Source organism: Triticum aestivum, chromosome 5D, assembly GCF_018294505.1.
Source record: "Triticum aestivum cultivar Chinese Spring chromosome 5D, IWGSC CS RefSeq v2.1, whole genome shotgun sequence".
Lineage (NCBI taxonomy): Eukaryota > Viridiplantae > Streptophyta > Magnoliopsida > Poales > Poaceae > Triticum > Triticum aestivum.
This window is the reverse complement of record NC_057808.1, coordinates 218,389,077-218,403,043: the sequence shown is the minus strand read 5'-3', so window position 1 is coordinate 218,403,043 and position 13,967 is coordinate 218,389,077.

Sequence of the window (13,967 nt, the reverse complement as noted above, 5' to 3'; positions counted from 1 at the left end):
AGACCAGAACTCGTCGGCGTCCAGATCAAGGAGGCCGACATGAAGCAGATCAATGAATTATCAAAGGACAGTAGGGCCAACCACCTTTATTCAAGCCGAGCCAGTAGCCCCTATGCCACCGGCGGCCGTAGAGGAGAAGACGAACCAGACCGTCGTCGACTTCGCTGGATTCGGTGGAGATTAGGCCTAAAAAGACCCGCGTCGCCGCCTCCCGCGGATAACGAGCTATCTGGCCGAAGCACGCAGCGGCCACCACAATCTGCCGGCTTAGATTAGGCCCAGAACGGGCCCGTTGCCGCCACCACCCGCCATGGCAGGAACGCCTCGAATGGTGCCGCTGAGGACCGGCCTCGCTCGATCCGCCCACCCCAGCGCCGCCACCACAACACCTTGTCCTCCACATTCCACCATCTGCACGCCCGCCACTATGCATCTCCGCCTCGATGCACCGTTGCTGCATGCCTCCTCAGCCCTTCGCCTTTGGCGAGATGAGCGCCACCGCCGGCGACGCTAGTGGACAGAGAGGTTGGCCTAAGGCTGGTGCTGGCTAGGGTTGGGGTGGAGGGAGGGGGCCTTTGGTGCCGCTCGTGCGGGGGAGACACGAGTGGAAAGTGCTTCCGACGACGCTGTTTGGTGGGCGGCGGCGCTAGATCGTGGTTGCTAGGTTCAGGCGCGAGTGGTTATCTTGGTGGTTCACGCGTGAGTGGTCCGTTTCTAAATACAAACATGGCATAAGCTCAATGATAACCCAACCTAGATGGTTCTGAACTTGATACAATATAGATCCACGTTCCTAAATATAAGTTTTTTTTAAGATTTTAATATAAACTATATACGGAGCAATTTAAACTAGTCTACATTCTAAAATGCGTCTACACACATTGGTATGAGCCTATTAAAATCTCAAAGGTCTTGTATTTAGAAATGAAGAGTTCTTAACTAATCACCCCCTAAACCCATGGGCATATGCATCCACTTAAAAAAACGCATTTTAAGCATGTTTTAAAATGTCAAAAAAATCAAAAGAAAATATCACGCATACATGTTCGTAATGTGTGTACGTGGCACAAAGTTTTGTGAAAAAATGTTCTTTTGTTTTGTCTCCGCAAAAAGACAAATTTCAGTGCTTCTAAATAGTGTCCCACGACATAAATTTTTGTCTTTTTTGCACAGGTCACAAAAAACTTGTTTTTTCTTGAAACTTTATGCACATGAACATGAAGACATACCCGTGCAACTTTTTTAAAGAATTTTTTAGCATTTAGAACTGTGTTTTTCAAAATGGGTTTATATGTACCCGGGTTCATTCCTGCACTCCTCAACACAGGCTGTCCTAATAAAGCAAACACGAGACAAACGGACATCATTCTAGTTGGAGGAGAGTGAAATCTCTATAGAGCCACGATGTTGGCATTGCTTTTTTTTTTATGGACTGCGGCGGTTGTGCTGAGGTAGGAAGGTCGGGCATGGCGACTCGCGAGTTGTCTTGGCCGACGAGCTCGGGGGTGGGGGGGGGGATGTTGTGACGCCCCCGATTTGACCGTACACTAATCATGCACGCAAACGTGTACGATCAAGATCAGGGACTCACGGGAAGATATCACAACACAACTCTAAAACATAAATAAGTCATACAAGCATCATAATACAAGCCAGGGGCCTCGAGGGCTCGAATACAAGTGCTCGATCATAGACGAGTCAGCGGAAGCAACAATATCTGAAAACAGACATAGGTTAAACAAGTTTGCCTTAAGACGGCTAGCACAAAAGTAGCAACGATCGAAAAGGCAAGGCCTCCTGCCTGGGACCTCCTAACTACTCCTCGAAGCCGAACTCCATGTAGAATCATCCTCGGGATCTCTAGCTCCTGGACTCCAGCATCTGGTTGCGACAATCAGGTATAGAAAGGGGAAAAGAGGGAGAAAAGCAACCGTGAGTACTCATCCAAAGTACTCGCAAGCAAGGAGCTACACTACATATGCATGTGTATATGTGTAAAGGGGCCATATCAGTGGACTGAACTACAGAATGCCAGAATAATAGGGGGATAGCTAATCCTGTCGAAGACTACGCTTCTGGCAGCCTCCATCTTGCAGCATGTAGAAGAGAGTAGATTGAAGTCCTCCAAGTAGCATCGCATAGCATAATCCTACCCGGCGATCCCCTCCTCGTCGCCCTGTTAGAGAGCGATCACCGGGTTGTATCTGGCACTTGGAAGGGTGTATTTTATTCAGTATCCAGTTCTAGTTGTCATAAGGTCAAGGTACAACTCCGGGTCGTCCTTTTACCGAGGGACACGGCTATTCGAATAGATAAACTTCCCTGCAGGGGTGCACCACATAACCCAACACGCTCGATCCCATTTGGCCGGACACACTTTCCTGGGTCATGCCCGGCCTCGTAAGATCAACACGTCGCAGCCCCACCTAAGCACAACAGAGAGGTCAGCACGCCGGTCTAACCCTATGCGCGCAGGGGTCTGGGCCCATCGCCCTATGCACACCTGCACGTTGCGTACGCGGCCGGAAGCAGACCTAGCCTAGTGGCGTTCCAGTCCAATCCGGCGCGCGCCACTCAGTCGCTGACGTCACGAAGGCTTCGGCTGATACCACGACGCCGGGATACCCATAACTACTCCCGCCTAGATGGTTAGTGCGTATAGACCAAATGGCCAAACTCAGATCAAATACCAAGAACTCATTAAGCGTGTTATTTATCCGCGAACGCCGACCAGGGCCAAGCCCACCTCTCTCCTAGGTGGTCTCAACCTGCCCTGTCGCTCCGCCACAAAGTAACAGTCGGGGGCCGTCAGGAACCCAGGCCCACCTCTACCGGGGTGGAGCCACCTGTCCTTTCAGCCCCCTCATCAGAATCACTTGCGGGTACTCAACGAGCCGACCCGACTTTAGTCACCACATGTGTCATGTATATAATGTATATAGTATATACCCATGATCACCTCCCGAAGTGATCACGGCTCAGTAGTATAGCATGGCGGACGGACAAGAGTGTAGGGCCACTGATGGAACACTAGCATCCTATACTAAGCAGTAGGATAGCAGGTAAGGGTAACAACTGTAGCAACAATGACAGGCTATGCATCAGGATAGGATTAACGAAAGCAGTAACATGCTACACTACTCTAATGCAAACAGTATAGAGAAGAATAGGCGATATCTGGTGATCAAGGGGGGGCTTGCCTGGTTGCTCAGACAAGAAGGAGGGGTCGTCAGTGACGTAGTCGACCACAGGGGCATCAGCATCGTCACGGGGTCTACCGAAGAGAAGAGGGGGGAGAAACAGTAAATACATAGCAAGCAAGTGCATAACAGGACAACAGGCAGAGCTAGACGTGTTCTAACGCGGTATGAGGTGATACCGGTGAAGGGGGGAAACATCCGGGAAAATATCCCCGGTGTTTCACGTTTTCGGACAGATGAACCGGAGGTGAAATGTTGCAGGTTCACTATGCTAGGGACGTGTGGCGGACGAACGGACTGCGTATTCGGATTCGTCTCGTCGTTCAGAGCAACTTTCATGTTGAAAATAATTTAATCCGAGTTACGGATTAAAAGATATGATTTTTTAAAGATTTTATTAATTTCTGGAATTTAATTCGAAAATGGATTTATGACATCAGCATGAGGTCATGCTGACGTCAGCAGTCAACGTTGACCGTTGACCTGGTCAACCTGACAGGTGGGTCCCACCTGTCAGGGGCTGTTACCTAATTAACTACTGTTTAGTTAATTAACTATCTAATTAGATTAATTTAAACAAGATTAATTAACTTAATTAATTTAGTTAATTAATTAATTAATTAAATTTATTTTTATTATTTTTTTTATTATTAATTTTATTTTTATTTGTTTTATTTATTTATTTATTAATTTTTATTAATTAGTTTATTATTATTATTATTTATTTAATCATTTCTTTATTATTATTATTATTATTATTATTATTATTATTATTATTATTATTTTCTTTTTGTTCTGTGGGCTGGGCCCCGTTTGTCATAGGCTAGGGGGTTCGGGCCTAGGGGGCAGTGGCTCAGGGGGGGCGAGGCCCCACCTGGCAGTGGCCCAGGGGCCGTAGCGGGCACAGGGCGATGCGGGTGCGGGTGCCCGCCCGCATGGCCACGGGCGTGCGGGCGCTGGAGCCGAGCGGGGCGGACCCAGACGACGACGTTGCCACCGCGGGGTTCGCCGGCCGGCCGCGGCAGGCGGAGGCGGGCGTAGGGCGGCCGCGGTGTGTGCGGGGCGCACGGCGCGCGGTCAGGGCGCGACGAGCACGCCGCCGCCATGAGCGCGTGGCGGACGGCAGGGGCGAGCGCAAGGGGGTCGAACGGGGGCGGAGAGAAGGGGGAGGAGGCCGGGTCGGGGAGGAGGCGTTCCGGCGAGTGGCGAGCGGCGTCTGGCGGGCGCTCGCCCGCAGAGGGTGCGGCGAGGCGAGGCCGGTGGCCAGGGCGGGTGTGCGCGACGGGGCCGAACGGGGCGAGGTGCTAGTGCGAGTGGGGGGGGCGCGGGATGTGGTGGCCGAACGCAGGCGCGCGTGGGTCGGCGGCGAGATGCGTGCGCGCGGCCGGAGCGCGTGCGGGACAGAGAGGAGGGGAAGGCGGGGAGGTGTTCCTCACGGGGGGGGGGGGGTCTGGGCAGCGAGCGCGGGGAGGAGTGTCGGGGACGACCGGCGCAGGGGAGGAGGTGCAGGCCGGCGAGGAGGCGAAGGCAGGCCGGCAGGGCAGCGCTCCAGCGAGGGCGAGCTCCGGGCGGCGACGGGGTTCGGCGGTGCTCTCCTCCCGATCCAGATCGGGGGAGAGGGGGATATTTCGGGGGGAGTGGGGGGCTGTCGGTGGGGAGTGGGGGTGGATAAGGTGAGAGGGGCGTCGGTGGGCCGGCCGGCTGGGCCTGGGGGTTGGCCCAGTTGGGCCAGGGTCCAGTGGGGGGGGGGCTCCTCTCTTTGTTTTTTTTGTTTGTTCTGTTTTCTTTTTTTTGTAATTTCTTTTCTTTTATTTATTTGCTTTTCTGTTATATTTCAATTTAATTTATTTAGGCATTTTATAAAAATGTGTTTACTTCACCATAATTACCGATGCAATAATTGACATAGCCCGAACATTTTTATTTTAATATTTGAAAACTTTTGTCGTTTGACTTATTTAGGATTTAAATTTGAAACGGTTTTGATTTAACCCGAGATTAATTACAGTGACGGAGGTGACGTGCCATCATTAACGTGAGATTACTGTAGCATGATTATCCGGGCGTTACAGATGTTGACCCATGTGGAGCAGCAACGTGTGTGGACCTTGGTAGAGAGGGAGGCCGGGGTTACCTGCGCAGGTGTGAGAGAGAGAGAGAGCAAAGCAAAGCAAGAGAAATCCCTCGAAAGAAAAAAAGCAAAGCAGGAGAAGACTAAAAAAAAGGCAAAGTAGGAGAGGATGTGGTGGCATCGGGAAGGTTAGGCCAACTCCGGATTTTGTACGTTTGGGTCGTGCAAACATGCGACGTCTGGCTTCTTTTGTGAATGTGTTGCCAGTGCGGCCGATGCATTTGGTCCGGCCGGACGGCGGACAAATGTAGACTTTTTTTAACTAAAAAGAACATTGCATACAGTTTACAACCAAATAGATCACATAGTATCATAATAAAAAACACAAAGTTTACAATCAAATTTAAATTGCCACGAATACATTGAAGAAAATGAATTGATGCATCCACTGGTTGCCAATGTGATTCCATATGTGCTTAACCAAGTCATTTTGGAGTTGCATATGAGTTCGTCAATCACGCATTTCATGATGAAATTGGATGAACTGTTCAAATATTGTCGGTTCTTGGTGCTCAGGAACAACATTTTCACTCCAAAATTGGAATTCTTTGTCGTCTATGATGTCATCACGCTCATTCTCTACGGTCATGTTGTCCATGATTACATAAGCAGTCATCACCTCCCAAAGCTAGGCGGTGCTCCATGTCAATGCAGGGTGTCGAACGACAGCCCATCGAGATTGAAGCACACCAAAAGCACGCTCCACATTCTTTCTAACACTTGTGATTGGGCAAATATTTGTTTCTTCTCTCCTTCTGGATTGGATGTTGTGTTTGCAAGAGTTAACCACCGAGGATAAATATCATCAGCCAGGTAGTATCCCTTGTAGTACGACCACTGATCTCAAAGTTGACCTCTGGGCAGTGGCCTTCTACAAGCCTTGCGAACACTGGAAAACGTTGAAGGATGTTGATGTCATTGTGAGAACCAACCATGCCGAAAAAGAGTGCCATATCCAAAGATCTAGTGAAGCCATTGTTTCTAACATGACAGTGCAACACTTCATATGGCCCTGCCAAGCAAATGGATAGTTCTTCCACTTCCATTGAATACAATCTATGTTGCCAAGCATTCCTGGAAAGCTCTATCTGCATTGATCGCCAACAACCGGGTTGTATCTGCGACATTTGGCTCTCTCAGGTACTCAGGGCCAAACACTGCCACCGCGACCTTGTAGAACCTGGACATTGATGCGAGCCATGTGGAGCCATGTGGAGACTAAAGTCGGGTCGGCTCATAGAGTACCCGCAAGTGATTCCGATGTGGGGGCTGAAAGGACAGGTGGCTCCATCCCGGTAGAGGTGGGCCTGGGTTCCCGACGGTCCCCGACTGTTACTTTGTGGCGGAGCGACAGGGCAGGTTGAGACCACCTAGGTGAGAGGTGGGCCTGGCCCTGGTCGGCGTCCGCGGTTACTTCAAAATAACACGCTTAACGAGATCTTGGTATTTGATCTGAGTCTGGCCACCTGCCTATACACACTAACCAACTACGCGGGAACAGTTATGGGCACTCGACGTCGTGGTATCAGCCGAAGCCTTTGTGACATCAGCGACTCAGCGGCGCGCGCCGGGTTGGACTGTGTAACACAACTTCCTTTGAAATGGAGGTTGCTAGGTCTGCTCACTGGCCGCGTTCGCAACATGCAGGTGTGCAATGGGCGATGGGCCCAGACCCCTGCGCGCATAGGATTTAGACCGACGTGTTGACCTCTCTGTTGTGCCTAGGTGGGGCTGCGACGTGTTGATCTTTCGAGGCCGGGCATGACCCAGGAAAGTGTGTCCGACCAAAGGGGATCGAGCATGTTGGGTAATGTGGTGCACCCCTGCAGGGAAGTTTATCTATTCGAATAGCCGTGATCCTCGGTAACAGGACGACCCGGAGTTGTACCTTGACCTTATGACAACTAGAACCGGATACTTAATAAAACACACCCTTCCAAGTGCCAGATATAACCCGGTGATCGCTCTCACACAGGGCGACGAGGAGAGGATCGCCGGGTAAGATTATGCTATGCGATGCTACTTGGTCAACTTACCATCTACTCTCTTCTACATGCTGCAAGATGGAGGCTACCAGAAGCGTAGTCTTCGACAGGACTAGCTATCCCCCTCTTATTCTGGCATTCTGCAGTTCAGTCCACCGGTATTGCCCCTTTACACAGATACCCATGCATATGTAGTGTAGATCCTTGCTTGCGAGTACTTTGGATGAGTACTCACGGTTGCTTTTCTTCCTCTTTTCCCCCTTTGCATTCTTCTCGGTTGTCGCAACCAGATGCTGGAGTCCAGGAGCTAGAGATCCCGAGGATGATTCTATGTGGAGTTCGGCTTCGAGGAGTAGTTTAGGAGGATCCCAGGCAGGAGGCCTGCGCCTCTTTCGATCTGTATCTCAGTTTGTGCTAGCCTTCTTAACGCAAACTTGTTTAACTTATGTCTGTACTCAGATATTGTTGCTTCTGCTGACCCGTCTATGATCAAGCACTTGTATTCGAGCCCTCGAGGCCCCTGGCTTGTATTATGATGCTTGTATGACTTATTTATTTTTAGAGTTGTGTTGTGATATCTTCCCGTGAGTCCCTGATCTTGATCGTACACATTTGCGTGTATGATTAGTGTACGATTGAATCGGGGGCGTCACAAGTCACTCATGCGGACGTACTCATCCACAAGATCTCTCAGAATTCTGTATGCAAGCATATGAATAGCTGCAGTGCATTTCTGATAAGAGAAACCAACCTTACCAAGGGCATCCTCCTTGCACTCGAAGTAATCATCACATGCTACATTCCCTCCCGATACGATTGAACACGTGCCTCGCCATCCGTAGGCGCCGCCGAAAAAGATAGGGTTTGAAGAGGGGGTTGCTCTCAAAGTAATCGACAAAAGGCAGGCAATGACCTCTCTCTCTATTGCAGTTCAACGCCGGAGCATGGCTCGGGATTGACCCCCAGAACCTCGGCTACTGCCTAGCAATGTGGTCATTGACGACCAATACAACAACCACAAACTCTTTATCGTCCGATGACGAATCATCCAATGAACAAATGAAGTTGTTGAAAAAAATACTCATCCCACCATCCATGGTACCTTGCGAGCAAAGTGTCGAACACCTTGCGATCGTGGTAGAGACGCGGCCGGTGAAGAGCACCTCGTACATGCAGCAGGGCTACAGACTTGTAGAAGCGGAGACGAGGGCGGACGACGGCCTTGCAGCGCGAGGCGGACGGTGTTGGGGATGATTAGTGGTGCCGGCGGCCGTGGTTTCTCTAGCACCGATGGTGGCAAGAAGAGGCCACAAACGTTGGCAAGAACTCCTCCAAAGTGGCGGGCAGGTGGGGGGAATATGTGCATGCGGGCGGTAGGCTTGGGCAGCGAAGGAGCGGCCAAAAAATGGGCGGTGCTATGGCGGCGAGGGTGCCGGGGCCTCGAGGGGGAGAGGGAATCGCGTACGCGTCACTGACGGGCGGGCCAGCTCGAGGACAAGGGGAACGCCCGCGTGCATCTGTGCTGGCGCAAACCTTGCCCAAATTTCGGCCGAAAATTGGTCGTGGACGGACAAAAAATGGACGTTCGTCCCTTTGGGTCGTCGTGTTGGGCCCCGATTTGTGTTCGTTTCGACCCAAACGGACAGGAATGGACCAAATGTAGTCGCGCGTTGGCGTTGGCCTTATAGTGTTGCGGTGCGAAAGAAGGCCGGAGTGAGAAAATGGTAGCAAATCCGTATTTGGTTTGGTGGTACGAACTATTTTTTAGAAAAGGGAATATATTAATATCGTGCGAATTACACCCACACTCTGCATCTACAAGATGTCGCAAAGACATCCAGGATGCACACAACCAAAGGAAAAAAATAAAAAGAAAGGAAAACAAAGGTCCCACCACAGTGATCGACTCCTCTCAGCAGCCGCACACAGACCACCACCAAATAGAGCACTCGGAAAACATAAAAGGTCTCCAAAAGCAACACCTCGAAGAAGGTAAAAGTGCACAAGCGCCGTCGTTGTCTGATCCAATAACTTAGGTTTTCATCCTGGAGAAGTCCGAGCTCTCAAAACAATTCCTTCAACGAGGCAATTGCCAGGCACAACAAATGAAAGCCAGACCTTAGGTTTTCACCCGGAAAGTCCCAGCTCGACACTCGAGGAGCACCACGAAAAATGAATTCCTCCGGTCCTCCACCCTAAAAGTCCCGGCTCGGCACCCGAGGAGCACCACCAAAAATGAAGTTATTCGAGGTGGTAGAAACTTAGTCCTCCGAGGTGGTACAAACTTAAGCTATGATCTCCTTAAAAAACAGGTATGGCAAATCATAAATCAAATCTATTGGAGTGTTATTCTAAATCTTTTCACTTGTTTGGGAAGCGAACGGAACCAACTTGTTGGAGATGCTATGAGCACTTGAGCTCGAGCCCTAAACAAGCTTGGGCTGTTGGCTAGCTTGAATGCCTAAAGCGCGTCGGATCTAGCTTTAACCGAGCCATGGCATGTACCGTCAGTACTCAACACTCGCTTTTGCGCCAATCTGTAAGCGATAAACCGTGTGTTGCATCAGTAAGTGCAACTTCGCATCATGGCAGGAACACCAATGGCGAGGCTCGTCAGGAGTTATACTTCTATGAAATTTGGTCGTCAGGATCCATACTTCCACAACGCCCAACGAAGGGAGGAAATAGACAAATTGTTTCTTTTACCACCTGCTCCGGTGACCTAGCGACAGAGACGGTGGCCCATCCACTCTTCTCCCTGATGAGACCGCGGGCCTCCTCTCCCTTTTTTTGTCACTCCGGCGACAAGAGGGGCCGGGGACTGCATGGCCTTAATGTGATGGTGGTAGGGTTAGGAATAAATTTAGGATGTGTCTTCCATTGAGACGGTGACGTCACCGTCGTTGTGAAATAATGTCTTTCTGTCCTGCCCTCATTCCGGTGGTGCTTCTTCTTATCGTTGGGAGGCTGTGGATGAGAGTATCTCTAGATCTACTTCTCCAGGTCCGCCTTTTTCTATTGCAGGTTTGTCGGTGGGTTATCCTATGGAGAAGATAATGTGGATGTGTGTCTTGGTTCTTCGGCATGTGTCTTGGTTCTTCAGTTCCAATTTTGACCGGTGAAGGTTGGCCAGCTTAGATCTCGTTAGGGAGCGTGTGAGATTTGGGTTCCTCGACTCCACATGATCGTATCGGGTTGTTCTACAACCTCCATTCCATGTTTTCCTTTTGGGAGATCGCGGCCGTTGGCTCTTCTGGTCTACATCTACGATATCCTCACTGCTACTTCTACAAGCTACTGGGTTTCGATAAGTTTGCTCTGCTGAGATGGAGGCCTAGAGGCGGCAACGCTCTTTGCTCACGTTGTTGGTGGTGGATGCACGTGGAAGAAGATTTTGGAAGCCCCAAGGATGTATTTTTCAAAAATTGTAAGGGTGTTTCTTGTAAGGCTCTACACTACGTAATATATGGCAATATGTGGCTACGCCAGAGCTCGCGTTGGTACTCCACTGCCGATTCCTCGACGGACAGACTCTTCTCTACCTTGACCTCGGCCACACGTAACTCCTCCTCCCGACGCTCCTCGATCTCCGCAGCCTCCTGCATCTCCAGCTCCCGCTCAACGATCTCATGAGGAAGTAGGTGCTCCATGGCCACCGTCGCCTTTTCGGACATGGGTTGCATGCTGGATTCCGAGGTGGCCTGGAATATCTTGGCGTGTGCATCCTCAATGTTGGCGTGGACGGCCTCGACCTGTGCCAGGGCGACATCGGCGGCACGGGCGGCAGCTCGAGCGCTCTCGGCTTTCGCAACCACCTTCGCAGCAGCTGCTACAACCGTCTCGGCTGCCGCAGCTGCCCTGTCGGCTGCCGCACATGCCCTCCTAGCAGACGAGGCCGCGCTCAATGTGGATGCGGCGGCACTCTCGGTGTAAGCGGCCGCGCTCTCGGCGCAGGCGGCGGCGCTCGGGGAGGACCCGACCACCGTACGACCCCTCACGTAGCGTTTCCACGATGTCATCTTTGCAAGAAGGGGTTGCGGGAATGGGGATCGGGATTCATGGATTCGGGGGTTGCCGGCACTGGAGCAGACGAAGCCGGCGAAGCTTAAGGAGGAAGACTTAAATAGACCCACGCATTTTCATCGCAAACGGTTCTTACAATAAAACTGTGTGTGATGTTGATATTTTTTATTAGCTGTGAAAGATGAATTTGGAGTAAAGTGGCAACGAATGGTGTTTTAAATGTATGAGAAAATTTGTAGTACTAATACAACTATCATGTAAAAATTTGGAAAATTTCAGGGGTCATTTGACCTTTTAAGACATTTAAGTGATTTTCTAGCCATTTAATGACCGTAATTCAAATTTGAACGACATGTACATGCAACAACTAACCATAACAGTTTGAAAAGTCATATTTGTGTACTTGTGTGCGAGTTAATTCCATCTGCAGTAAATTGGAAGGAATTTTCAAACATATTGGTCTCACGGCTATGACACAAAGCATGGAGTGCCATGGCACACTATTGCAGGATGCTGCAAACGCGACACTACAATCAGAGACCCTTTGACGATACTGTGTGCGATGCACTAATCACAAACGGTGATGTAAAAAAACATCAAAAAAGATGCAAAATGTTTGTGATGGCGGATACATCAAATACGGTTCAAATTTTAGTTGCGTGTGCGTTGCGAGGCATACAGTTCAGTTCAATGAACTATTTGTGATGAGGCGGAATAATAGAAATGGGCAGCCAGATGAAGATGTGTGCGATATATGGCATACAGTTCACTCGGGTGAACTGTTTGTGATTAGGCAACACAAAAGAAATGGTCAGCCAGATCAAGATGTGTGCGATATACGACATACGGTTCACTCGGATGAACTTTTTTCGATTAGTTGACGCAACAGAAGCGGTTCAGCCAGATCAGGGTGTGTGCAATGGAGGGCATACACTTCATTCCGATAAACTATTTGTGTTGAGCCAAGAGAACAGAAACGTTTCACATAAACAAGATGTGTGTGATACGCGGCAAACATCTGTCACATCCCTAGTTCTAGTAATGCCTAGTGCTAGCATCTGGTGTTGCATCATGTTTACTTTTCACAGAAAGTTGAAATGGGGATGACAGAACCCCCAACACCCCTGAAAACAACTAGGGTTTACTAAAATCTTTTTCAATGAACCTGAAATGCCCTTCTAAAATGTCCATCATTTTTTTCCTGGGTTAGAACCTCTGGCAAAATTGGTTCACAATTTTTTAGGTCATCTTAAGGTCACTGGATTAAATCATATGCTATTTGGATTTGGACATTTAAATGCTACTAAATATTTTAAATGTCCAAATAATCCCAAACTGAAATGTTCCATGTTGGATATGTTCTAAAGAGTGGGCATGTGCAGTTTGGTGATTTTTGGAAATGCCTAAGTATTTTTAGAAAAGCCACAAAGTTGCAGAAAAATAGAAAAACAGGAAATAAAAGAGAGAAAGAGACTTACCTGGCTTACCTGGAAGGCCCAGTAGGCAGCCCACCTGGCCGGCCCAGCCCAGCACCGCTGCTAGTCATCTCCCACCTCTCGCCAGTAGGACGAGAGGCGTGTGGCCGCCGTGCGTGCCCCGGCCACCTCCTGCTTCTGCCGACGCCCTAGACGGCTCCAAACGACGCCACGCGCCCCCGTGACCTCTCTCTCTCACGCCCGCAGCTCCTCCCCTCCTCTGGCTCCCTTCCACTCTCTTCCCGAGCGCACCAGAGGGCGCCGCCGTGCTCTGCCGCGGCCACCGGACACCCCACGCCCCGCCGACGCGCCTAGAAGCTCCGCCACTTCTTCCTCGACCGCCTCACCGAGCCACGCCCTGCCGGAGGCCCCCGAACGTCTTCACCGAGCTCGTCTTCAACCTCCCGACGACGAGATCGCCTCCGCCGCCCCGCTCGCTTCTGACCTCCCCCGAGCCCGCTGAGCAGCTCGTTGCACCCACCGTGAGCCCCTGCTCCTGCTCCCCCTCTCCGTTTTCCCCCTTATGCGCCGTAGCCGTCGCCTCGCCTGCAACCGAACGCGCCGCCGCCCGCGCTCGTCTCCGGTGACCATTTGGTCCCAGGCATGTGCACATCGAACTCACCGCACCACGTAGACGCCGTAGGTGCTAAACGCACATCGCCACGGCCACCGCAACCCCGTCCCCGCTCGTGCCCGAACTCTGGCGGCCGCAACCGAGCTCGCCGCCGTCGACTCCGGCCACCCCAGGCCCAGCCACGACCACCAACGGACGCGCCGTTGCGCCAGCTACCCATAGAGCCCAACGGCGCCTCGAACGGTGCCCTGTAGGTGAAATCCGAGGTGCCCCGCCGCGTCTGGCCTCGCCGCTGGCTTAACACCGGTGGGCTTGACCCACTTTGACCCTGGCTGGGCCCCACCCGAGTCCTGACATGTGGGGCCGGCCCTAACTGGATTAGTTAGGTGTTAGTTAGTGCTAATCACCACTGTTAGGTGTTAATCCCCTCGCTAAACTAACCCCGAGCCACTGACATGTGGGCCCAGCCCTGCTGACATTTTTATTAGATTTAGTTTAACCCTAACTAACTCAGTTAACTAACTGAGTCACTGACCAGTGGGTCCCACTGGTCAGGTTTGACCTGGACGGCACCTGTTG